This window comes from Lonchura striata, chromosome 2, assembly GCF_050655825.1.
Source record: "Lonchura striata isolate lonStrDom1 chromosome 2, ASM5065582v1, whole genome shotgun sequence".
Classification (NCBI taxonomy): Eukaryota; Metazoa; Chordata; class Aves; order Passeriformes; family Estrildidae; genus Lonchura; species Lonchura striata.
Window position 1 is genome coordinate 63,371,005 of NC_140704.1, and position 26,979 is coordinate 63,397,983.

The 26,979-nt window shown below is 37.3% G+C and overlaps 1 protein-coding gene across 30 annotated transcripts in view; it reads left to right on the forward strand.

Moving 5' to 3' along the window:
* FARS2 (phenylalanyl-tRNA synthetase 2, mitochondrial) overlaps positions 1-26,979 on the forward strand; it is a 229,039-nt gene that overhangs the window by 25,568 nt on the left and 176,492 nt on the right. The gene's annotated exons all lie outside the window — the stretch shown is intronic.

Genomic DNA, 26,979 nt, shown 5'->3' on the forward strand with positions numbered 1-26,979 from the left:
TGTCTAGGGCAGGGCATAACTTGCAGAGATGTGTTCAGTTGGTGTTTAAATACTTCAGTTAGTGGAAGTCATGTCACATGCGTTTGCAGATAATTTTACAGAAAAAGAGATACTGGAGAGTAGCGTTCCTTAGTTAACTAGAGAAAAGCATAAATGAGCAACAGCTTGTAATCAAATACATATATATATATTTTTATATATATAATTTGTGAATGTGTGTGCACATGTATACACATATGTAAATAGCACAGACATAAATGATGATGAGCTTCAGCAAATGTTTTACTGGCTTCTAGATAGTATTTATTCAAAATCAAGGCCTGTTGATAGATAGGAGAAAAATTCAATTTCAGCCATGTTTTATAGTCCAACTTTACCCTAACAAGTAGTTTTATTTTCCAGATGCATCCCTTTCCATCATAGGTGTGCTTTGGGTTTTTCTTGCCTTCTTTCCTCACAGATGTTGAAAGGGATCAGAGGGTTCTCATATATTCAAACCAAGATTATAAACCATATATGCTTCATTTGTAAGGAACAAACAGAATTTAATTGTGTTTTCTATTGTCAGAGCTTGCTCTTTTATTCATGTGTGGTAAAGCCATTAAAATGATACAATGACAGTTTCAAAACAGGATTTCTTTTTCTGTGTGTTTATAAACAAAGTGTTTTTGTTGGTGGCTGTATTTGCCAGTCGCCATTGTTGTTCTATGCTTGGAAAATTACAAATTTATATTTCTAAGCTTATTCCATAAGGAAGGTATGTTTATATACTTGAAACTTGGTTTCTGCTCTCATCTTCCATTCCAGAAGTTGGAAGTGTTAAGTACAATGCCCAGTGAAATGAGATGCTCTATAAAAACATGATAATTAAAGAACAGGCATGGATGGAGAGCTCTGCTTTATTTGTTGACTTTGTTTACAGAACTGGGAGGAGGGCCTTTAGAGTTGAGAAGTTTTCCTATATATGTCTCAATAAAATAGTCTCAAATAACAGGAAGAGACAAACTTAGTTTTACATGTCTGTTTTTGAACCATTTTGGAGGTTTTAGGCATGATCAGAAAAAATACCTCTGATGAAGAAAATGTGATTTTTTTTCCTCCTCCAAATATTCCAAACAAGTAATTTTCTTTCCCAAAGTCTGAAAAAACAAATCAAGAACAAAATTCTGATGATTTTCTCTCTCTCCTGTCCTTTTTAATCTCTGCAATTACTCCAATTTATGATTGTGTGTTATCACTGTTCCTTCTAAAACTTTACAGGCTCTTTGAAGTAATCAGTTTGAGTTTAGGGGTCACACGCATAGCCACTTAAACCTGTGTATTATGATGGGAGAAATTTCTATTAAACTTTATGGTGGGGAGATGAAGGCTTGTAAGATTTTCAATTAACCTGAAGGATTAAAGCATTACAGCTGTTGTTCCTGCTTTGTGAGAGGTGAAGAAATGGTAACCTGTTCATTAGATATGGGTAGTATTTAAGCAGAAAAATAATTCTGTTTTCTCACGACTTTGGGAATTAAATTACTAGTTACCTGTGAGGTTTTGATCGATGCCAAAATAAAGAACATTACTTAGCCAGGGCCTGCATGAAGGATACTGGAATGAATAAATATCGTGACACTGGAAAATAGGTGTGCCAAAATAATATTTCTTCTGGTTGACCACGCATTTGGTATGCATAACAGGTTAATCTGAGGCAAAAACCCAGAAGGATTAAAAATGTGGGTGCTATGGGATGACAGGGCAAGAACAGCCCTGTGGTTTTTTTCTGCAAGCTCCTCCAGGAAGTGATTCAGAGACAATGCCACAAATTTAAAAAAATCTTCTCACCAACTGATAGAAGGAAAACTTTGATTCATCAGGACACTGAGTGTTTTGCTCCAGTCTGCTAAAGTCATTGAGGAGACATTTAAAGTATTACAAAGATACTGAACAGTATAAATGCTTTGCTGGGTTGATGTCAGGTCACACAGCAACTTAGATGGGGAACTAGAGACTAAAGGAAAATTAGAAGATTGAAAAACATTTATTGTAAATAAATGATGAAAGGCTGTAGCCAGAGATGGTAAGATGTTTATAAACAGTGGGAGGATGTGGTTATGTAGGAAAGTGTCCTTGCTCATTCCTATGCCTGTGCATGAGTTTCTTCTACTGTGAGAGAAGAAAGTAGAATATAAAACATAACTCAATTGGATTAAAAAGTTGGAAATAAATAATGACATAAAAGAAAAATGTGTCATTGACTTTTTTTTTTTTGTTATACTGGCATAATGCTCTAGGGGAGAAGAATATGAAAACCAAACAGAGTTAAATAAGGCATTGAACATGTATAATAAATATATAAGGGAGATAGAGTGGGTTAGAAAGAAGGTAAAACCAGAAATTGTTTTATATTCCTCTATGAATTCTGAAAGGAGGAAGTGAAGACTTTCTCTCGTTTTCAAATGGTGTTGTCTCTGTCTCTGCCTATTTGCACCTCACTGTGCTGTCTGATAACACCCTCTAGATGGTGATGGGGGATTCCAGCACATTGAATTTCTCCTGACTCCATGACTTAGAATAGATATCTGGTGTGGGTTTGGGGTTTTTTTTTTTTGTTTTGTTTTGTTTTTTGTTTTTTTTTTTTTTTTAATATATAAAGTTATTTTTGATGAAGTGTTGGCATAATTGTAGGTGGTGTTTGAGCCAGTGTAGATTTAAACACTTAGATGATAAAATCAAAGACAGTCATGAAGAAAATAGCCTGTTACCCTTTATTTAAAACACTGCATGGATAGTGGAGCCTTTATTTCATAAGGAGTTACGAGCATACAGCAGAATATTTCTAGGGAGCTCAGTTCTGGTAGGGATTATGTAAGTTTTGATTTGGCTTTTCTTTGGGTTGCATGCCTGTGTTTCTCAATAGCAGGACACTATTTCAGATCTCTGCAGTTTCCTTTTCTTAGCACAGCTAAGAGCCACTACTTAAGCTCTCTGGTAAAGTGATAAAAATTCAGTCCTTACACCAGAGAGCGCTAGGATTTCTTTGATTTACAAGTAATTGCAGCTGCTATGTTCGGAAAGAACTAAACAACCCATCACCCCCACATACCTGCTAGGAAAAATAGATTGCCATTTAAAGAGTATTTTTGGCTTGTCATATGTAAGAATGGAAGTCAGCATGTAATGGCATGTTTGTGGTTTTTTTTTTTTCCTTTTCTTTTTGAAAACGGAGATCTTGATTATTTTTAAAAATACTGAAAGAAGTTGAGTAGTCATGCTTCCTCTTGAAAATATCAAGGTATTTTGAAACATTCTGCTGGGCACAAAGCATATGGCATTATCTCTGTGATGTGTTGCTTTATTTTTTGTGGAGTATGTTAAAGATGGTATTGTTGCTCAGGCTTAATGTTAGCCATGCTTTAGAGGAAATAGTGGCCAACAAAAAGAGATGGAAACCTGATTATTGCATTACTACTGTTTTTGTGATGCTATGATCCCTTTATCATCTCTGTGGCCCTTCTCTGGGCTTCACTGGGAAGCCCAAAGTTGGACACAGCAATCCAGGTGTGGCCTTACCGGTACTAAGCAGAGGGGAAGGATCAGCTCCCTTGGGATGCTGGCAGTGGTCTTTCTAATGCAGCTCAGGATGCTCTAGACCTTTCTTTGTGTGACTGGCTCACAGTCATCTTGTTATCCATCTTGAACATCAGCTCTTTTCCTGCAAAACTGCTGCCCTGCTAGCCAGACCCCAGCATATACCAGTGCTTGAGCGTAATCCTCCCGGGAAGTAGGATTTTGCTCTTCTCTTTGTTGAGCTTGCTGCTGTTCCTGTTGGCCCATTTTCTCAGTCTGAAGTGGTCCCTCTGAATGACACCTGAAAGGCACCACATTCATCTGGTTTATCAACAATTCTTCCCAGTTTTGCATCATCTGTAAATTTCTACTCGGTCATGAATGGAGATGTTAAAATAGTATTGGACCCCATACGACCCCTGGGGCACCCTGCTGGTGACCAGCCTCTAGATGGACTCTTTGGAGCTCAGAACAATCTCCCAAGGCTGACAGTTCAGCCTGTGTCCGATCCACCTCATTGGCCAGCACTCACTGCCCACTCACCACTTTGTCGCTTTCTTTATGAATATGTCCTGGGAGACATTGTCAAATGCTCTGCTAAAGTCAGGACCAACATATGTCCACTTTTCTCATCTGCCAAGACAAAAATCTCTTTATGGAAGGCTAACAGGTGTATCAGACATGATTTCCCCTTCATAAAATCAGGCTCAAGGCTCCTAATCACCCTCACATGTTTTGGAAGCTATATCCAAGGCTGCTTGGACACCTTCTCAGGGATTGAGGTGACCCTGACTGGCTTGTAGTTCCCCTGATACTCCTTCTTGACCTTGAAAATAGGACTGACATGTTTTCTCCCATCACTGTTTTCAGCTAAACATGCTTAGGGAAGACCTTAAGAGTGCAGTTTCCTTTTTATGATGTGCCTTGCTTGTTATTTTTATAAAGATACTTAATTTAGACACTGCAAATAACATGTTTTGATGATTTATTCTTTACTATATGTTGATCAAATCTTCATTTTAGGACTTGAAGCAGCTCTAAATATAAATAAACCTGTATGCTGGAAGTAGTGTATTATATCTCGTTAATTTTTTTCCTCACTTCCACATCATTAGCTGAAACCAGCCCAGGTTAATTGAGACTGGGAACTCTATTCCAGACTACCATCTTTAGAGACTAATCAGTTTTCCTGAGAGAATCACTTGAAGACTGTTAGGGAGGACCCTTGCAAAGGCCTTCCTTTGATGCACGCCAGAAATCATTTATGTGAGTTAGCAGCTCCCTACTCCCCATCAGTATGAAACTTAGCAACCTTTATTCTGGTCATGGGAGGGGGAGCTTGAAAATTGATGTGAGCAAACCAGGACATCAGCCAAGCTGAAATTATTTAAATCATAATTAAAAAGGAATTCTTTAAAGGAATAGAGAAGCTTTTGTGCATTATATGTTGTTTTCCTTGAAAATGCTTGGTTTTCACTGTCTGGAAAAAATGTGAAATTAGTTATTTGGTAAGTAATGTTAGTGCTTTATGCTAAAGGAAGCAATTTTTTTTTTTTCACTTTTAAGCAATTATACAGTCTAACACAAATATATCTGGTTTCTTAATATTTACACATTCTAATTTTATAAGATAATGATTGATGCATTTCCTGCTTACCAGCTAATAATTAATTTTAATTTGGGGCATTTTGATGGAAATTTGAATTAAATAAAAAATACAGAAACCAAACAGTATGCACTTTCCCTCAAAATCATAATTCACATGGAAAACTACTGAATAGGCGAAGCAAAGATATCTTTATTGAATGAAGCAGAATGTTTCTGGATGTTGTGTTCTTCTAGTTTTTATAATTAATGAATATCATCTTGAGCAGGAAAGGTACAGGTAGTTTCAGTCTTACAAGATAATTATTATTTTTCTTCTGGAAAAGTTAGGCATAAGATTTAAACTATGAAGTGGCAAAAAGGTGTTTATATTATCTTCCATGTTTTTTAGAGTAATTTTGATCTGTGGTTTATTGTAATAATCAATAAATGGTATTTCCAGATGTAAGCAGGTGCTTATTTTACTATGCAGAAAATTAGTGTTCCCTAGCTTTGTTTTTTATGCAACTCTGTTTTGTTGATGGATTTAAGTATTGAGTATATAATTTTTTTTAACTTATTTTGACAACAGAAAAAAAAACGAAGAAACTTTGTAAGGATGATATTGGTGTTGCTTCTTTTTCGTGGGTTGTATGAGATAAGGACTGTGCATGTATGTGCAGAGCTTAGAGCATAGTTCAGCTTTCAACACAGAATTAGATTTGGGTTTCCTTCAATAATAATACTTTGCTGTAAGTGAAGGGAGCAACAGATTCTTAGCCTGCCTCGGCAGATTCAGAGAATTGTTTATTTAAGTTCCACCTTGTCTGCTGTTTGCAAGTAAGGAAACACCTTTTTGTTGTTTGGGTCTCTGGTGCCTGGGCCAGCAGGTCTCTCCTTTCATGTCTGAGGTGCTCATCCCCCAGTATACCAGGACAGATGGCAGGAAAGCGGCTGCAGGATCATTTCTAGCTACATTAGGAGAAAGCACAGCCTGCCTCAAACTTCATGCCATCTGAAATTCAGACCAGTGCAGTAGATCTGTTTCCTGGGACACACTGCATGCAGTCAAACCTCAAGATGATGCAGCTGCCAGGAGGAATCAATAATGACTGAAGCAATTGGTTGCTATGACTGTTGAAACATGATTGCTTTCTGTGCTGTTTTACTGCCTTAGTCTGTAGGCACAAGTTTGCAGTAATTGGAGTAGGGCTGTGGCCGAGCCTCATCCCTAATGGACTACAGCTGTGCAGGACAGGTGAGCAGCACTGAAGGTAACGAGACATGGAGTGCCAAGGGCTCCTGATCTATCACAAAAGGGTACACAGGGCACACAGGTGTAAGGCATGAGGGGTATAAAAGGTTGGGCTCAAAAATAAGAAGGGTGGATTCTTGAAGCACTCTGATGTGGTATGGTGTTACTCTGTATGGGTGGATGCTTTCTGATACTGTATGGTGATGTGCTTTGTATTGTGGTTGTCTCAACTATGGTATATGCTGTGACATTATTCTAGTGATGGATTAGGCCTAAGATGCTTAGGGGTAAATTAAGACTAGTAAAGTATAAATGTATAGCTCTGTAAATCTACCTCAGAATGTACAGTGTCTGAAAGGTTAATATAGTGTGTAATAGTTGATGGAAGTGCTGACAGCTCACATAGTAAAATAGCTTCTTAGAGCTATCTGCAGACTTAATTCTGTTGCTAACCAAAAAATCTGATTTCTTTATTTTCATGAATATAATGTGCAATTAAAATTAAATAATGTGAAGAGGTAGAATCTGTGCTATTTGGGGTTTGTTATGGAAGCCCTGTAGCCTGTAGTTTAATTTAATAGTGAAGTCCAGTATTGTTTGCTAAAGCAGGTATATTACATGTGGATGTTACATGTGTGCATGTAGTATGTTTTTGTTACCGTGACAGTATTTCTTGTCTGCTTTGAAGTAGATTGCTGTGATTTGAAAATAGATTAATGTTTACTCTCAACATTTCAACTTCAATATTGACAAAAAAAGTTTTGCGCCTTTAATACTTTAATTCGCAATGAAATGAAACAGCCAGTGCAGTACTAGTTGCTAGAGAAGGAAAGATGATTTTTCCGTTATTAAGTTTTCCACTTCTGTTTGAAGGCACATTCTTTACCCGAATCTGTGAAGTCTGTAGGTTTTTTTGAGCTGTAATTTTTTGTTAAAGATTTTTTTTTTTTTTGACAGAACAAACATAAATTGTTTTGCAAACCAATAACATGGTTATCCTCTCAAAACGCCTTCTGAATGACCCTGCCAACTGGTGTGTTCCTGTATGCACATTCATGCCTTCATGTGTTTGGATGATAGAGATCCTGAAGGGAATGAGGCCTAATTTTGGGAAGTGATCCTTAGAAATTTCTGGACACATGGCTTAGAGTTTTATATAGGACCTGACTATTCAGTTTCTTCTACAAACACCAGGCCTTTGGCTTTGCTGACTATTATTAAGCCATTAACTGATAGCTTTTAAACAGATACATTTTCTACAGGCATGTTCAATACTGATGGTACTGATGCAGCCAAATCTGATATGCAGGAAGAACTGAGCTGATTAAATTAACAGATGCTATTCAGATGGTAAAATACTGATCTAAACTCTGCTCTGGTGCTTTTCAGCAAGTGCATGAAAAAGGAAATGAGCAGTTTTATTGAACAAGTAGTTAATCAGCTTTTAATGTAAATTGTTACTATGCTGCAGCACTAGTGCTGCTTCATTACCTGTCAGTAGGTCTTTTGGGGGCTAGACCTCTTCAGTGCTACTAAAATCAGTGTGACTACTCTCTGCAGTTCATTCATACACATAAATGGGAAGCTGCAAGAGGGGGAGAAGGTGTGTATGACAGTTTTATCAAATAAAGGCAGATCCCCTTCCTTTCTTTCTCTCCAGATTCGTGTCCTAATTGTTCTGAAACTTTCCTAAGGAATTGGCAAAAGAAGATTTGGCATAAAACTTTGAACTGTTATGTAATTTTTACATGAATTCACCAAGCAGAGACCAAAAAACCTAAAAGAATCTGTACAGCAGTTAAGGTGAAAAATTGTAGGAAGGCGATTTCTTCTTTCAAAATAGAAGATTTCTCTGCAATAGTACAATCATTCCATAAAGGGGCAAGTTTCATCTGGGAATATCCATTATTCCATGGAGTCCACCATTGGAAGGGGAAATGCATTAGGAGCTCTGTTAAAAGTCCTTTTCAGTTTAGATTCCTGTAGTCATTGACTGATATTCACAGGTGAAAAAGCTTTTTCAGTTTTCTGCAAACTCTATTGTACGTGCTTTAAGCAGTCACAATTATTGTGTAAGTCGATGTCATCTTAATATGCAGAAGAAAAGGTTTCAAGATTTAAAGTTGTTAGAAAAAGAAATCTTTTAGGTTAAAATCTGTGGATTATTCCTTCCTCCTCACCTTTTGTAATTGACTTCGCGGATAAATCATATGGTTTAAGTTGTTGTGCACTGTGGAATATCAGGATGTGAGTTTTTATTAACTTTTTCCTGGGTTGTGCACATGTCTATAGCTCCAGAAAAGGGCATGAAGAAGTGTGGTGGATCAGACAGCACTTGGCCAGCTTTAGGTTTGCCTTGAGCTTGTATTTCAGTAGAATCAAACATGAATCTAATTGAAACTCTAATAATTAAAATACAGTCAAAAGATTGATACGTCAAGACTTTAGGGTAAGTTTTAACTTCTTTGGGGTTTCAGAAGGTTTAGAAATCGTGTTTCTCAGAGCTCCATTTTTCTTTTAGCTTCATTTTCACCCTGTGTTGGTAGCCCCTGGAAGCTTTGTGCATTGACATGCTGAGCAGAGCTGAGAAAGTCGATGATTTTAATGAAAAGAGTGAAAAACAAGCAGAGTCTAAGATGATGCCAAGACAGACTTGGCAAGGGAAAAAGGGAATAGTTGATTATCAAATGGAAATTCAGGGAGATTTGAGACCCTGTGTGACCTGTGAACAAGTGCCCCCAGCATGACATATGTAATTAAGATTTTAGTTGGCAGAATGGTGATGACTTAAGTCATAAAGTCTGAAAGGTTTACCATCACTTCTATACAGTATTTTGTATGGCAACTGTTGTTGCTTGTGAGTCATAAGTAGTCATCTTAAGATCTTATGCTATATCTCACCATTGAGTTTGATATATGGTACACCAAAAATATTCTACAGAAAAGTTTCTTTGCTAACAGTTCAGAGAGTTTTGCATTTTTATTGTAGGTAGTTTTCATTTTCTACATCGGTAAATCTACTCTTTAGTTATTTCATTGCTGTATATAGTCAAGAAAGGAAGATATTTTAATGCACATATAAAATGTCTGTAAGAATTACTTATAGTAAAATACAGTATCTAAACAAAGTGCACCTAAGATTTAGTGCCTTGAAACTTTGCAGTTTATAGGAAACTTTACAGGAAATAAAAAACATGTGCTCTGCAGTGGATGAAAGCTGATAACTTTTCCCATATGAAAAATATGGGATTTTAAAAACAGATTAATGATTTAAAACATTGTAAACATGATTATAATGTTATGTTGCTTTGGTATGTTGCTTGTTCTGCTCCCAAAGTTAGAATTATTCTGGAGGAGGAAAGCCTTAACTTTTGTGGTTATAAATAAAAAAAAAAACAACCAAAACATTCCTGAGGCATTTGCTTTAGCAATCAAGATGTAATCTGCTTGCCAAGTGACTGCTTTTCTATCACTGGTATATGTGATTTAAAAAAGGACTATTCTTCTTCACAGAATGGATAGAATGGAGGAGAGAAAGGGATTGTTTTCTGGATATGTTTGTGATTGATACCCTTCATGTTCTATTTGTGTTTCTCATGGAAAGATCAGTGGCAAGTCTGCCAGGAGAAGAGACAAAAACATATTTGAGAGTATTTTAGAAGTGCTTTTGATAGTGTTGATTGCATTGTTAGTTTCCATTCACCTGGCTTCATTCAAGGAAACATATGTACATATGTTACATATGTGTGCTAACATATGTATTTTATCATTAAATCTGTTGTGGCGCTGTCTTCCAAAATGTGTTAAAAAAATTGTGTGGGATTTTTCATGCATGTTGGTTTAAACATTTTTTCTGTACTTGGTTTCTTTACTGAAAAGAAAGGAAAGTTGATTCCAAGCTGCTTTATAAGAGGGCTGATTATCCTATTTTTTATCCTGCCTTGACCTTCTTTACTGTTATTGGTAAGATGCTGTATTACCTAGTGTAGTAGATTCTGTGGTTATACAGAAGTGCACTGTGAAATGGCCTCCTCACTGGGAGGGGTGCTCTGTGATGTGCAGAGAAGAATTCCACCTTAGAAATTACATTTTTATATTTTTCAGTTGTTCCTAAAATTTGTATTCATATGGCTTATAAATATTTGAAACACATAAAAATACTAATTGCATTGGCCTGTACCATGTGTCTGACATCTTGCATGATTTTTCCATGGTTTTGAGCATTTTTCAATAGGACACAGCTGCTACTCAAGTGACATATTGTCAAAAAAAGTCTTTGCCTAATGACATAGGATGGATAAAGGAAAACAACTTTTTTCTCTGCTTCTGCCTGTGTTAACCTGTATTACCTTCTTTTTTCTGCCCTGAAATAAGGTAGTATGGACAGTGAAGCATTTCTGAATCACTTGGGTGTGAACATCAGGTGTAATTAGTTAGGAGACATTTCTGTTCATATCCTATAGTGATGGACTAAAGTGAAAGCATTGTGAATAAATTCAAGTATGTTCTTTGCACTTCTATGTGAGTCTGCTTAGAGGTGCTGGAATAACAAAAACCTTATTGCTGTAAGAAAAAGAGAAATATTTTATGTTCAAGTCCTTCAAGCAGTAAAGTCACAGGTATCGCACAGGTTTGTGTTGTGCTTAATGTTTAATCTCACTGTAGTGAGGAGTGGGGCCAAGATGAAATGTAAGTAAAGAAAAGCTTTGGGATAGAAGGAGGAGATGACCTTCCCAAAGTTATTTTATGTTTCAGTAATATCAGTTGAAATATTGACTTTGAGTATTGTATTCAGTTTCAATCTCCTTTTTCTCTAAAACATGATTGAACAGAAATTAGAAATTTATCAAGAACCCAAGTAATGGAAATGATGACTTCTGTATGAAGGAATACTGAAGAAGGAAATTAAAAATCACAAAAACATCACATATGACTGCAGTTTGAAGAATGGAGTAAAAATAGTGTCTTGTCAGCTTAGTGTGATTTCCATGGATGTTTCTGATATAATCCATTAATTTCAGTGGAAATTTTTACCTAAACCACCTAGAAATCCTACAAGAGTATTATGAATGGAAAAGCCTAATCCATATGGATTTTCCTGCCTATCCTCTGCCATGAAACAAGATGAAGGGAATAATTGAAATACCACCATAATGCATTTTATGTAAACCAGGTAGCATTGTTCCAACACACCATTAGCAGCTGGTGTCCAAATGCCCGCTGCAGTTTGTCTACCATCATATTTCCATCTATACAAAAAACTGCTGGGAAATTTTTTTGTAATAGGGAAGGAACAATGTTGTGTTGTTTTGTTTACTGATAGTACAGAGCTAACTGTGGCTGTCAGTGAGCACTCAAACTTCCTTTTTAAAGATTGCTGTGAATGTTTGTACTTTTGCCAGTTAATCCGAGAGTTGGAATGCCTATGAGGAGAATAAAATATGGAAAATAATGCTGTGTTTTATATAGCACCTGCCATATTCTAGAATGTTAAAGCACTTACTAAATAGATGCTGAGATGGATAAAATATGACAGTGCCTATAAGCAAATACATCACCTGCTAAGCTTTCAGCAGTGTAACTGGCATAAAGCCATGGGCACCATTAAAACTGCTACTGAAAGAAAGACTTGGCTAGACCTCTAACAAATAAACCCTTAATATGTGCTTCATTTAAAAAAAACTGTGATAATGATCACAGAAATTATAACAAACCACAATAAGACTGGAAAGACCTTGAGATACTGACTAGTCTGGCCCCCAAAGCAGGTTGAATTTTACACCTGTTTCTTTTTAGCCCAACTGTAAGAAATCTGCACAAAATAATAAAACTACAATAGGAGCTACCCAAGCCCTCTCTTGCAGTATGTCACTAGATTTGTAGAGATGCTTTTCCTTATAACTTACATAAATTTTTTGAATTTTGGGTTTGGTAGGTGAATTGCTGCATGTCCTAGTCAGGATGCAATGGATACAAGGTTAATCCAAAGAGTGTTCTACTTCTTTGATATCTGATGATGATGGTGAAAGTGCCTTTAATTTGTTTCCTCTCTGGCTATATAGTCCTAGTATATTCATTCTTTCTGCATAATTCTTTCTTTGAGACTTGTCATTTCTGTTACTATCTTTGGACACTTCTAATTGTTTGTATTTTTTTTTTTGTAAAGGTTATGCCAAGAATTTCTTATTTATTCCTTCCTGCTAAACAGGATGGGGATGCTGTTTAAATATATACCAATTTATGTGGTATATATTACTGTTTATGTAATGTTTATGATGGCTCTTTCCAGTTTTTTGAGTCCTATTTTGAACATTTATTGAGCTCATGGCCTATTGGAAGCCCTTATTCCCCTCTGAGGAAGGTGTTGTCTAGCAGTTTATTTGCTCTGCTGTTGGTGTTCAGCTGGCTTTGATGAAGTACGGAATGCTACGCTTGCCCCTGATGAATTGTTCTGTTATTTGTATGACCACTCCTCTAGTTTGACAGAATGATTTTGGGTTCCAGCCCTGTTATCCAGCATACCTGCAGTGTTGGCTCTTGATGATCTGCCGATTTAAGCATGTCCTCTATTGAGTTCTATAGGTTGCCAATGGAAACGCTTCCTGAAACTGGGCCAAGTTCAGATCCTTGCAAAAACGCACTCAGCAAATCATCTTGTGCTTGATGGAGACCTATTAATGATTTTGCCTTCATTCAAGTAGTTTTTGTAGAAAAGACCTGCTTATGACAAAGCATGCGTGGGGCAGTCAGCTGCCTTTTCTTTGGTAATACAAGCTGGAAAGCATAAAAGGGAAATTAGAAATCTTGTGGTTTCTGGCCTGTGCTACCTTTTCCCCACTGTTTCTCAATGGGATAGAATAAAAGCTGAATTTTTTAATGATCTAATGATGCATAAGGTATAAGTAGGAGTAGTAAGTGCAGAACAGGACTTGATTTTTGCTAAATAATCTCATAGCATAGAAAGTAAAGTTGGAGGTCCTTGTTTGCACATTAGTAGCTACCTATTTGCCAATACTTAAATGGTCAAATAAGGATGTTCTGTGACTGTTTCAGTAGCTATAATAATTGGGCTTCTGTTGGATTCCTGTAATTACTGGGTGCTTATAACAATGCAGATCACAGTTGCTGTAGAAGAGACAAACACGAAAGTGTCCTTTCAAATACCAAAGCATTTTGTTTCAGAACTTATATTTCACTTCTTCTGGTGTGTGTTGTGTCATTTGTATCTATAGGACAAAGCATGTCATGGAGTAAATTGTCCTGAAGGCACTGTGTGACATACTGAAAAACATGCAAAATTCAATGTAAAATTTCCTTTTTTTTTTCACTAGAGAGGGCCAAACACAGCAGCATGACTACAGCTAGACATAAAGTCATTGCTATTCTTACTGTAGATGATTTCTTGTTTGCCTGTGGAATTGAAACAAACACTAATTAAGATGAATCTGAAGTCTGCTGATATTTACACTAATTTCCCACAGATTGTTAATAATAAACTTGTGGTTTTTGAGTGAAGTAATAGAAATTGGCATGACAGTTGTACTGACTGCACTGTATTTGATGCACATGGAACTTAAATTGAGTAAAGTGTGGATACCTTTAGGATGGAGATGAACATGGTCATTATTTGAACTGTTGAATGCAGGACATTCATCTTTTGAAGATGTAATTTTATTTATACCAGGTATTTTTGAGAGCACCTGGTATGTCAAAAGGCTGTGTTCTGAAGTTCTCAGTAAACAGATTTGAGTTCAGGCCTTAGGCTGCATATTCAAACTGTGGGAGATACATGTAGTGCAGGACTCAGGTGTCAGAGCTGTGTGTGATTTTGTAGTTATCTTTATAAGGCTGAACCTGGCAAAGAGTTAGATGCCCCCCCATCTGTAAAGTGGTGAATTTCAGCCTTAAGTGTGAATAGATGTCACCACTGTGCACACCAAAAGCTATAGTTCTGATATTTATTTTATAATTTACAGCAAACTTTTAAAAAGTGCTATGAAAAGCACATGAGGTTAAAAGACCATTGAAATTTAGCTCTTGTTTTTTCTGATGAAACATTGATTTACCCACTTTGCATGGTATCCAATTAATCATTATAGCATATAAGTAATTTGCAAGTATGAAATAGACATTAGAACAGCTTTCCTTAGTTTGCTACTCTGCTGTGAGAAGAAGCTGGCTTGAAGACTTTAAGCAAAAAAAGTCTTATTGAGTGCTTTATAGTTATTTTATCTTAAAATCATGTAGTACTAAAGAAGACTGAATGCCCACAGCAGGTCTATGATAGCAATGATAATGCAGAAAACTAGCTTTCCTCTACTTCTATCTTAATTAAATAGCATCAGCCTGGAAGCAAGAGGTGGTAATTTTTTATTATTTTTTTTCCTGTCTGCCCATACATAGTATTTGATCTTCTCTTGTAATTATGAACAGAGGTGCTGATTGCAATGGTGTATTTTATGTAAGATTTTGCAACAGTCTGTGATTGAAGACCCCTCCACTGGATGTAATTCTTCTTTAATGGATGTTGAAATGTTAACACCATGCCTTGATTGTTTTTCTTTCCTTCGAGTTGTGCTTCTAGTAAGAAGTAAACGAGAACTGAGACGTCTGACTTCAGTTTCATTTTGTTTAAATTTTAGTCTTCACAACTCTTTGGTAAACTTTGCTACGCAGTAAACTCACTCAACTTTTTTTGTCAAATAACTTGCCCTAAACAAAAAGCTCATTTTTTTGTGGCATTGCTCTTTAGCTTTGCAGAAAATTTAAACATTCCTATCCAGTCTATTGATCCTTATTTATCACAACTCTGCTCTCTGGTGTTAAGAAGTGAACCACACACTGAAAGCAATCAGAACTGCTTGAGTCAGTCGAATTATTTCTCTGTCTCCCAGCAGACGACAGAAGAAGTGGAAAAGAAGAGTTTCTAGCCCAGGTGCCAGTAAGTGCATTGGAATGGCAGAAATTAAATGCCAGAAAGGTCCAGGATAGCAGCTTTTACTTTCAGAATTGAAAAACACTTTTTCCGGAGACTTTTCATCCTTGGCTGGTGGGGTAGAAACATGTAAAAAACTGGAAATGTTTAGTTGTAATTTACAAATATGAAAGTGCCACATGCAAATTTAATTTAGAGGTACTGAAGTTAGATGTTTGTGCAATTATGCATAGAAATTGTTGCAGTTTCGCTTACATGTTTTTGAATAAATTGCAAGTTCACATTTGGGTATTTAGTAGATTTATAGATGAATCAGGTTCATCAGATGTGGTGAATATGATTTTGTCTACTCAGCCTCAAAAGTAGAGTCTAATATTCATATTTTAATGCTGCACAGAAATGAGCTGCTAGATTTTGTTATATCATATTGTAAGCCTGACAAATTTCCTGCAAATCTTTTGATTCTTTGAGTATACACAGAGTAGTAGCATGAAAATAAAGTTAGTATTTTTTAAGGCCAAATAAGATAATAACGGAGAAAAATACCCCCAAAATAAAAACAGTCAATCCCTATGTTGCTCACATGGTAGCCTATACTTGGGAAATTGTACCTTTGAGCTAGCAGATACTAAGAAGGAAATAATTTTGAACTATCATTTTTATTTATTAGCTCTGGACAGTGGTCCCTAGAATTCCAGTAAGGTAATAAGAAAGTTTTATAGTGAAAAAATGTTGGCACACATCATTAATCTGTGGCTGAGTTAGCTGTTGTGTAGATGCTGATTGTGTTTTTCTTTGCTGAATAAAACCTGATTTTCCTTACCTGCAGCTTACTATAGTAGTAATCTTTTGGTTTTTTATTTATTTGGGGGAGAGAGGGGTTGAGGCCATACCTTTTTACCATAAAGCTAATTCATTGTGGCCTTCTCAGGTCCTCATGTAGTTGATTCTGGCCTCAGCAAGTCATTATTTCCTACCTTATTGTACATTGAGACCTACATCTCTGTTCAATAATGATTTGGTTTCTAAGCATATTATAATGCTTTTAAATTACACTGTGGGTTTGCTTTTTCTCTGCCTACTGGTCATTGTAAAGATTATAATGTAGGAGTATTTATCACTAATACGTGGATCCTGTCGCTACTGACCTCACATTTCTTTCTGATTGCCTATGCTGGCAGCACCAGGCATGAGAATTTCCCTTTCCTGTGCTGTAGCTTCATTTTTTGTCTTTAGTCTTCCTGGATTCAAGGGCTACTGTAGTGGTAGCAATACATGGTGTAGTATACATCCTCTGGCTGTTTTGTGACATTGGTGAGATTTGCTTTCTTTTTCCTTTACTCTGAAGTTGTTGTGGGCTTTGTGTGAGCTCTGCTGAGCAGGTTTTGCAAAACTCTTCAGCAAATGTTGGCTGCTGTGCCAGGCTGGCACCAAGCATTTTGGCCCCTGTAGAGCCAAATCATAATGCTGATAGTGTGCTGTGGTTTTTGGCCAGGTTTTCACTGGTAAATATTACTAAAAGACTCTTAATTGCTTGCCTTGGATCTTGTAATGTGTTGTGTTTGAATCTCAGATGACTGTTAGTTCTCACAAGTGATACAGGAGAGACAAACCCCTATATAATATTCTTTTCCCTGGCTGGACTGGGAGGCTGACATGATTTGCTCTGTAAAATGAGGCAAAAGCAGCAGCGGGGTTAGGTACAGTGTGGAACTTCCCCAGAAGAGGTCACCAACAGAGTTTGGTAGATGACAAGTTGACCATGAGCCAACAGTACCCTCAGCAGTGCTCTTCTCCACCCTAGGAGGGCCAATGGCATCCTGGAGTGCATTGGGAAGAATGTGGCCAGCAGGTGGAGGGAAGTGATTCTGCCCCTCTGCTCAGCTCTGTTGAGGCTGCATTTGGAGTCTGTGGGCATTTCTGGGCTCCTCAGTACAGGAAAGACAAGGAACTCCTGGAGAGGTTCCAGTGGAGTGCTGCAAAGATGATTTGGAGTCTGGAACATCTCGTGAGGACAGATGGTGGGAGCTGGGCCTGTTTAGTCCAGAGAAGAAAAGACTGAGAGGGTATCTCTTTAGTGCATATAAAGAACCAAAAAGATGGGTGCCAAGAGGATGGTGCCAGACTCTTTTCAGTGTTGCCCAATGACAGGATGAGGAGCAGTGGCCATAAAATAAAATACAAGAAGTTCCATTTCAACATGAGGAAGGACTTCTTTACATTTCAGGTGGCAGAGCACTGGAACAGGCTGCCAACCTTAATTCTGTGCTTCTGTGATATAATTTCTTTATTGAAGTAAATGCTGTCCTTGGATTTGATAAACCTAGTGACCAAAGGTGAAATCCTGACTAGAAGATGACAATTAATTTGTGAATGCCGTGCTGGGTGTTAGGCCAGCCCTGGCATGGAGCAGGTACAGCAGCAATGGTCAGTCCACCTGGTTTTGCATTTCCCTGTTTGCCTCAATAAAGCTTCATTTACATACCTTCTCTATATCATCTTCCCTGAATGTCTTCTACCTCTACAGCTGATCTCTCCTTATGAAACTAGTTACATAACTGTAATTGCAATAGCATTGAAGTTCGAGGCACAATACAAGCAGAGCAATGACTCTGTAATTCTTGCTCAAGGAATGTTGGTTTGAACCTTAAAAATCTGTGCATTCAAAGAGAAGATAGTTTCAATGGGAATGTCTCACTATTTCCAAGTTGTTTAGAATGGTTCCTAATGGGCAGTTCTGGCAAGCTGCTCTCAAAACATTTTGGTTCTGTTCACAGTAGCAGTTACACTCGTTAAACTGTTGATAAAATGATATTGCAAACAACAAAAGTTTCCAAACACAGAGAAAAATGGCAATATAGTCAAAACAATTTGTAGAAAAAAGAGGTGAAAGCCAGGATGTTGAAAGACAGTGCTTTTGATTTGGGAGCTGCTTCACTAATGGGTATAAATAATGCAGTACTTTTCCCATGGGCATAGTGTAGAGCTTAACTGGTTAATGGCTGAAAAGCACTTTGAGATTCTATGTAGAGATATGCTTTGGAAAAGCAGAGTGCTCCTTAATGGAAGTCTAAATGCTGCTGCATCACACTGTTCTGGGTATGTCAGTGAGTCCAATTGGTGTCAATAGTGATTAAACCTATGGATCACAGTGCTGGACATGTTTAACATTTGGCAATGTTGGCTATGGCTATGTTTTGGTAAACCAAAATAAATTATTAATTTGCTTTATTTGACAATTATCTTATTTAATGCAAATTTTAGATTACTTTTTAATATACTGTGAGGCTTTGGATGCTTTTCAGGTTTGCTTACAGTCAAAACTAGCACTGTCTACTTAAAAGCGAAGCCTTCAAATTTATTATATAAAGAGTGCTATATAAAATTATAGTGTACCTGGCTCTAAAACATATTTACGTTATCAATATATAAAAATTAAAAAGAAATATAAAACATGGAGTCTGACTGAAGTGCTTTAAATATTTTTCTTTTGCAAGTTCCTCTTAAGGAGAAATGATACTTGGAAACTCCTGGAAGTGATTTAGGTCCTCAGTCTGTTGAGAGAGTATAGATTTTAACATTTGATTTGACAGAGTGGTTACAATTTTGTCTTTTCTTTTGTTCACTATGATTTGTGAGGAAACCTCAAGATGAGAGTGCTTTTTTGGTTTTGTATGTCTTTCCCTTGTGGAAATTGGTTTTTTTTTCCCATTTACATATGTGAATTTTCAATAATTAAGTGGCTTCTGTCATGACAACACCTTTTAGCACACATGCTACCTGGTAAGCAAGTTTATTTGCAAAGAATGTCACTAGCAGCAATGTCGTGAAGGAATCAATACCTGAAAACATGAATTCTAGATCTAGAGCAGCCCATAGTCCCTTTTAGAAGTTAGTACCTGTTATTACTGAGTGTGATATTTTACTTACTCATTAATTTACTGGTTTTTTTTCCAAAGCTTATGAATGTGGATAGGCAAATAAAGTGATTTAATTTTTTTTTTCCTTCCCATTTTCTCTTTCAAGTACTTAGTGTGCATTGCCCTAGCTTGGTATCTTATTGCAAACCCCTTAGTATGGCTGCCAAGTTTTCTTGCATAATTTTCTTGACAAATGGCTTACTCATTAATATTTCAGGCCTGTTCCTACCAACCTCAGACAAGTGGTATGCCCCAGGCAGGGAAATGTAGTTTCTTCCTTAGGAGCCTTCTAATCTTTTTCTAAATGCTTTGTCAGAGCCCATGACAGATAAATGAAGATGGTGCAGTTCAAACTAGAGATGACTTATTTGTACACGTGACCATGCATTTTCCAACCAGGAGGTGCTGTACTGCAGTGGAGTCTCCACTACAAGCATCCACATATTCTGTTCTTTATCCATCCTGAAGTCTGTGAGACTTACTGATTCTGAAGGGAAATCCGTAGAGATATTTGTCTCTTTTTTTTTTTTTTTTGATTGGCTGTTGTAATATACATAGTCATGATAAAGGCTCTGTCTGTTCACACTTTCATTATTTCTGTAACAGAGACAGACCAAGGAATGATATCACAGCTGAGTTAGAGTTTGAGTTGAAACCAAGTTCATATCACAGCTAGGTCTGAGGTGTGGATCTCTGGTGCCATTTTGGCTTAAGATGATAGCAAATTTGTGAAACTGATCCTTTAAAGCTTGATGTGACAGAAAACTGATATGACACAAAACTTACAATATTCCTGCTGCTGCTTAGGGTTGAAGCATTCTCAGAAAGCCTCATTTGTTTTAAATATTGTTGGTTACATGCCTATTACAACCAAGAAATAACTCCTAGGTCTAAAATACTAATTGTGCTTGCTATTTTATAGTAATACTTAAATTATTCTAACTATACCATGCTGACTAGGGTATTACTAAGGAGAACATCTGGAGATCTGTGCTAAGTCATAGATTTCCCCAGTTCTCCAGAAGAATGGAATTAGAATCAGTACTATGGGGATACAGCAGGTAAAGCTGAAGACTTTCTCATTTGTGGATAAACTTAGTGATTCATGTTAGCTGCCTCCTCGGTAAGTTTCATCTAAATAATTTGGTTTCCCCTGCTGTCTTTTCCACCGTTACCAAGTCTGCATGTGTCCCCTTCTTTTTGTAAAAAAGGTGTTACTCCCTCTTCCTGTTAAGGCGGGATAAGGTCTCTAAAGTCTTTATTATGCCCAAATGGTGAAACTAATTGGTGAGAACTAAGAAAGTACCCTACTACACATAAATACTGCTAATATTTAATTTCAAAACAAATTTATTTTTACTCATATGAAACTCTATAGGAGTAAAATTCTTGGTGGTGCATGCATCTGTCAAAAATACAGATAATGAGTTGCAGATACTGAAAGAAAAAAGGCAGAAGAAATAGTGATAATCTTGCAGTGAGGACTTTATAGGTATTTAAGTGTCTCTGTCCCTTTCATCTGACAGTTATTTACAAATGCAGAAAGCTATTTGGCAATATTTTCAAGACATTGGTAAAAGAATATTCCCTCAGCAGCCAAAGGTAGTGCTTTTTCAGATTGCATTCCTTGAAAAATGGATGTATTTAAAGGCAGTAGACACATTTGAGAATACTGAAGAACAATTTCTGCATTGCCTTTTCAGTCTATAGTTTATAATGTAATATATTCAAAATATGTTTGTGTAATGAGGATTTTCTCTTAAAATATGGAGTTGACTATTAGCTGTTTTGTCTCGTTGTGGAGGTAAGGCAGAACACAGGAATGCTGGCAGGAGATTGGTTCATAGTTGTTTAATTTTTAGTAGTTCTGTGTGCCTTAATCATCATGCACTATTGAAAGTTATCACTAAAGGGCCTTATTGACATTTCTTCAGTAAATAACAAACTCTAGTTTGTGGAAAAAAAATTAGTGTATAAATGAAAGAAAACCAGATTTTTTCTGGTTATGTTCCTTAGTTTAATCTTCTGTCATGCATATATATAATTACTTTTTTTAACCATAGTTTCTTTCCTCAGAATTTGCTTATTTTATTTTTATTAGTTTGTTTTTAAGTCCAAATGAAAATAGTGTAAACAGGCTTTTCACCTTATACTTCTGAATTTTGCACGTTAGAGTTTGGTACCTTTCCACATATCCAGAAGTCTGAATTTGTTTCCTTTTGGTCTTTAACTCCTAATGTCATTTATGCTGTATACATTTCTTTTGAAAAATTATATACTGTCTCAATAATTCAGCAATTTCATATACCTGATTAGTTTGCTAATCACAAATCCAGTGGGTGGATACTCTACTAAATTGCTTAAAACAAATTCACTATAACTTGTCTTAAAATCTGATTATATGAGTCTTTGAAATGGTCTCATACCAGCTGGCAGCACACCTACAGAGTTCACAAGTCTTTTGGCTACTGAAATGCATTTTACTTGCCTTGAATCATGTGTCTGGAAGCATTATCCTTTTAGTAAGTGGGAGACTTACAGATGAACCTGAACAATCCTGGAGTGACACTGTTTAGCAGGAAACCAGAGCCTGCAGCAGCCTTTGGAGGCCTGCTTGGGGCACTGAAACTTGTTGCAGTGGGATAGCATTTTGTCATAATTTGCAATATCTCGCCTGCAGCTGGATGATGAGTGGACTCAAGGGATGATGCATGACATTTTGAAATGGGTGCTTGCCCAGAGGTGCATTCCCTTCTCCAAAGACTTGCTGCTCACTGTGGTTATCTTGGCCCGTCTTGCAGTCCTGAGGGAGTGGTGCAGGTAGTTGAGGATGTTTCTCAGCAGTGTGGACCATATTTTCTGTCCTTGCCTCCAGGTGCTCATGTGTGTAAGACAGGCCATGAGATGTGCTGGCCTTTGTTCAGACAATCAGCATCTTCTGCATTAGTGGAAAAGGAGCATGGTTGTTAATACCTTTCATATTTAAGAAGGTCTTATATGTAGCACTGAGAGAAAGCAGGATCATGCCTTATCCCAGAAAGGGTTTTTTAGTTTTCTCTCTCAATCTTGCAAGCCTCAGAATGTTGCCGAAGGTGGCATCGTGATTAATGTATCACCATTAGAGAGCAGACAGCCAGCCAGCTTATGACATATTTTTGCTTCAGTCAAGAAAAATAACAAAATAACAAGAATAAAAAGTTATTCTGTGTGTTTCTGGAACTTACTGACAGATTATTAACCAGATGAACTCCAAGTACATGAAAAAATTAGGAGCCAAATACTTGAAAGGTGTGTTATCTTGCCAGTGCTTTGTAGTTCATGAAGTATTTTAATGGTGTTTAGCTATCATCAGGGATATCTGATAATATTCTGCCCTTGGAAGGTCAGCTTCTAAAATGGATCCATTCTACTTTATCTGTAGGGCTATTTCAGAAGTCTGTGTGTTTTATATAAATTCAGCATGCTCAGTAGAAGTCTGTTCTGGTGTGCAACAATGTATCATCATTTAAAAATGAGCATTAAAAAATCCAAGCTTGTTATTAGATTTGCATGCAAAATAATTTATCCTATGCAAGGCAGATACCGTCATGGCAATACAATGATATTTGCTGCTGTATGCCTACACAGTTTTCAAAACTAAAATTCAATGCTTAGCTAAATTGCTAAGCAGACTGGTAAATGTCCAATTTTAGCAGCCTAACATATGTTTATAATTTTTGTTTTAACATATGCTATGTTGGTTGAACTCCCCTCCCCACACATACGGTAGATAAAAGCTGTCACATCACAAAATGGTGGCAGCCCAACTTTTCTAACATTTTCCATGGCACTTCAGAGTCTTGCATTAATTAGCTATTCTTGGATAGGAGACAGACTCTCATCTTTGTAGAATTTTGGTTTCAAACCCGTCATGTACTTGGGTTTATGTATGCAGTAGCCCATCTGTGTTTCTGCAGCCATAAGCTGTAAAAAGCACAGGGCAGAGAGAAAAGCGGTCAGCAGAAGCGAGGGTGCCCTTGGCTCACAGATGCCAATACTGAGCAAATGGCCCCACAAGCTGGCCCATTTGGGCTCCAGTTTGCTCAAACAGGAGCATTCTCCCTCTTCCACTTTTACAGGGGAGGTGAGTGAATAAAACAATGTTGATGCACAGCACTGTCTCCTTTCATTGTGCTAAATTGCCCCTCTTTTCTCGTCCTTTTTCAAAGCAGGTGTAAGGAGGAATTTCACTGAGTCTGTGATTCTTTCCTAAGCCTCAGCTGGGTAGTGAAGAATTGTGACAAATACCATTGCAGCTGTGATAATGCTGTCTTAATCCTTGCTGCACTATGACACGGAAACCTGGATTTAGACATGAAAGTACATTCCTTAACAGAACAGCAGTATGGTCCCTTATCGAATCAAGCTGCCTTTTGCATGTGCTTCAAAACTGTGGTATTTTTTTTCTGATGTATTCTGTCTGCTATTTCACTGTTGTCAGACTCCTGACTGTGGTGTACTTCAGCATGTGTAATGTCTGCTGGGCTGCTGCATGGGGAATGGTTGGTTTTCTGTGGAGGGGGAAGGAGCTTTGCCCATCAGTTGAAACTGCTGTAGAAGTGTCGCAGGGTTTGTGATACAGGACTGATGTTGGCAGGTGTGGTCGTACTGGTGTCGGGTCTATGCACAGCATGGGCAGGGTTGTTCTTATGCCTTCACCCCTGGGTGGTGTGGATGCCACCTCCTGTCCTGTGGTCTGCCTTGGAGTTGCTCAAAAGCATGAGCTAGGTGCAGGCATAGTTCCAGGCGTATTGGCACAACGTAATGTATGATGTCATTCCTATCCAAGACTAGAGCTGGAGTAGACATCTCAGTATGGAGATTGAGGTCCAGCAGCCTGAGCCCATGGAGCAGCTGCGGTGCCCTGGAATGTATCAGTGGTGCTGTCTGGCTGGGGACATGTGTAATAGGAGGTGTTGGGCCTGGTGCTTGCATACACCTGCAGAGCTTTGAGAAGCCCCACAAAGAGCTGCCAGCAGAACAGCCTGTTTCCAAAGCCCTGCGTCTGCATCCAAAGCCCTGTGTTGGCTCCCAGCTGGGAGCCAGAGCCACTGTCAAACCCAGAATGCAGGACTTGCTGGTGATGCTTGTGGAGGGCTTTGCCATCTTTGGATCGTAGAAGCCAGTGGTGGTTGCTCAATGGCTATTTCCCATTTATGTATTTGTTTTCAGCTACAGGACCTGCAGCTGCTGTTTGGCTCGCTGTTCTTGTTAGCTAACTGGCAGGCCTTGCTGTGGGATTCAGGTTTTGTCAGTGTGCACAGAAAACAGTTTGTTTCCCTGCCAAATGGAAAGCATGGTGGAAATAAAGGTTGAAAAAGATACATTTAAACTGCTTTTCCAGACATTTAGATAAACATAGAAATAAATAAACATAAATGCATAAATTTCTGTTTATTATAAGAGAGTAATTAGTGTGTTCTTAACACCAGGTATTTATTGCTAGAAGAAAGGTAAAGAGATGTCTTTATTTTCCAGTGTTGCTCTCTGCCTTGGTAAACATTACTTTGAAGATTTTGTGTACAGTCTGCAGAGTGTAAACATATTTTACTTTCTTCTGTGGTTTCTTTGCCCAAAAGTAACTTATCACCAGTTGAGTTCAACTAAGTCCAATACAATTTTTCTGTAACGATTCTGAAAGGAATACGTGACTCTGTGGTGAGAGAGGGAGGCAGCAGAGTCTTGGTGTAGGACTTCTGTGTTTCTGGAACTCTGTGTGATACCATGTTAGGGGCACATTTAGTGCTTGCTTGCTGTTTTTTGCAGTATTTGGCCATTAGATAACTCATCTAAAAACTACCATTTTTCTTACTGCTCACATTATTTACTGCTCAAATTTTGCTTTTAATTAGAATAATAATGCAGGTAATAATGCTGTTCAACTATTTAAGGCACAGGCATAATGTTAGAAGGAAAACTCTGATACAAGTTCACTGGAGGTTTTTCTCCTGTACAAGTTTGTGAGTATATATCACTTGCTTAGAAAAAAGATAGTTTTTCTGTACTATCAGAAACTGATAGCATGCTTCCTCATTGCAAATATTGAAATATAATTGGGTAAGCCCTTAAAGATGTATATACTAGAGTCTCCCTTAAAAATAATGAGTCTTAAACAAGAGCCCCCCCCCCTCCCCCCCCCAGTACTTCTGGTGTACTTCTTATTTATTTTTCCATAAATTTACAATCATAAAAACTGTTTATGTGAAAGTTAAGCTTCTCATATGGTTGTCTGATTCTCAGAGGAATGATATTTAAGAAAGCAGCAAACTCCACAAGAATCACGATAAAGTTATGGGAGTTTTTTTGTGCATTATGGTTATGTGTAAGTTTTGAATTGAAGTTTTTAGAAAAATAAATGTATGGGCAGATGGTGATATTTACTTAAGGGAAGCTGAATTCATTATCTGACTAGGACTGGGTATTTCAAGCAGCTGTTTGAAAATGAGAACTCACTTTCCATGAAGGAGAACGTATGTTTCAGGAAAATGGGGTCTCTTTTCAAAATGTAAAGGCTATCCCTTGCTTAGCCTCTATCAGAGTGTTTTCAGATCTCTGTGTGAATTCATTTATTGGAGAACATTCTCAGTAATGATCAAGAGCTAATTTGATGAAATAGTTTTGTAAACTCTTAACTGCCCCTGGCCCCGCCAAAGGCAGTCATCCTTAAAGTTTCAAAACTAGATAAAATTTATAGCTGTTATTATATAAAATAAGCTGTTATTTATTTCTAAAGATACTTGGACAGAAAAAGGATTAAACAAAATATTCAGTAATCTTACACTTCCCCACCAGGTTTAACTTGCTTTTATTTTGATTGATTGAGATACAATGATTTGAGGAAATAGACCAATGGAAAACTTCTAGAGATAAGTCAGAAGAAAGAAAGCCAAATGTGACCATACTTATTACCTTTTACAGATTTGTTTTTTCTGGGACTCTGTATTCTAGTATGTCTGTTCATTTGCGTACATATTTTGAAGCGTGAGAATATGAAAAATAGTCTCACCTTGTTTATTTTGTAACTTACACTTATTTTCCTTATGTTCCTATGGAAAGCTAGCCAGATACTGTAATCCTAAAGACTGTATCCCTTGAAGACTGTGGTGTGTTTATTGTTGCTTATGCCCTTTCTTCCCCGAGTTCTTTAAGATGACTTTCACAGAAAGTTCTTTCACTCAGAAAACCTGTGGCCCTGTAATTCTTGGTTCATAGAGAAATATAAGCCAGTTTATAGTAGATACATTTCCCTGGTCTCTTAACTTCTAATGCCTCTGTTTTCCCATTCCATAACAAGCAAATTTTAATGCTTGATTATTTTACTGGGATCTTTGCTAATATCTCTAAAACCCAACTACAGATTTTCAAGTAATTTTTCATTCAGAATGGGCTTATGCATATGCAGTGACTGAAAGGTTTATCACTCTCAAACATCTTTGGTTTTAGAATTATCTTTGAACTCTACAGAGAATGCAGCTGTGTACACATGAAGCACAAAGCCTGTTTGTGAACAGGGAGGATGTGTAAAGATGACCCTTTGATGGGAAATGAGTTCTTTGGATCAGACAACTTGAAGAATCTCATCACTTTGCTTTCCTGGTGTCTGACAAGACTGCCTCCCCTGTACAGCTGTGGAAGCTGTGCAAATAGCCATCCTGGAAAACATATGGAAAAAGGGCTTTGTGATCACTGCA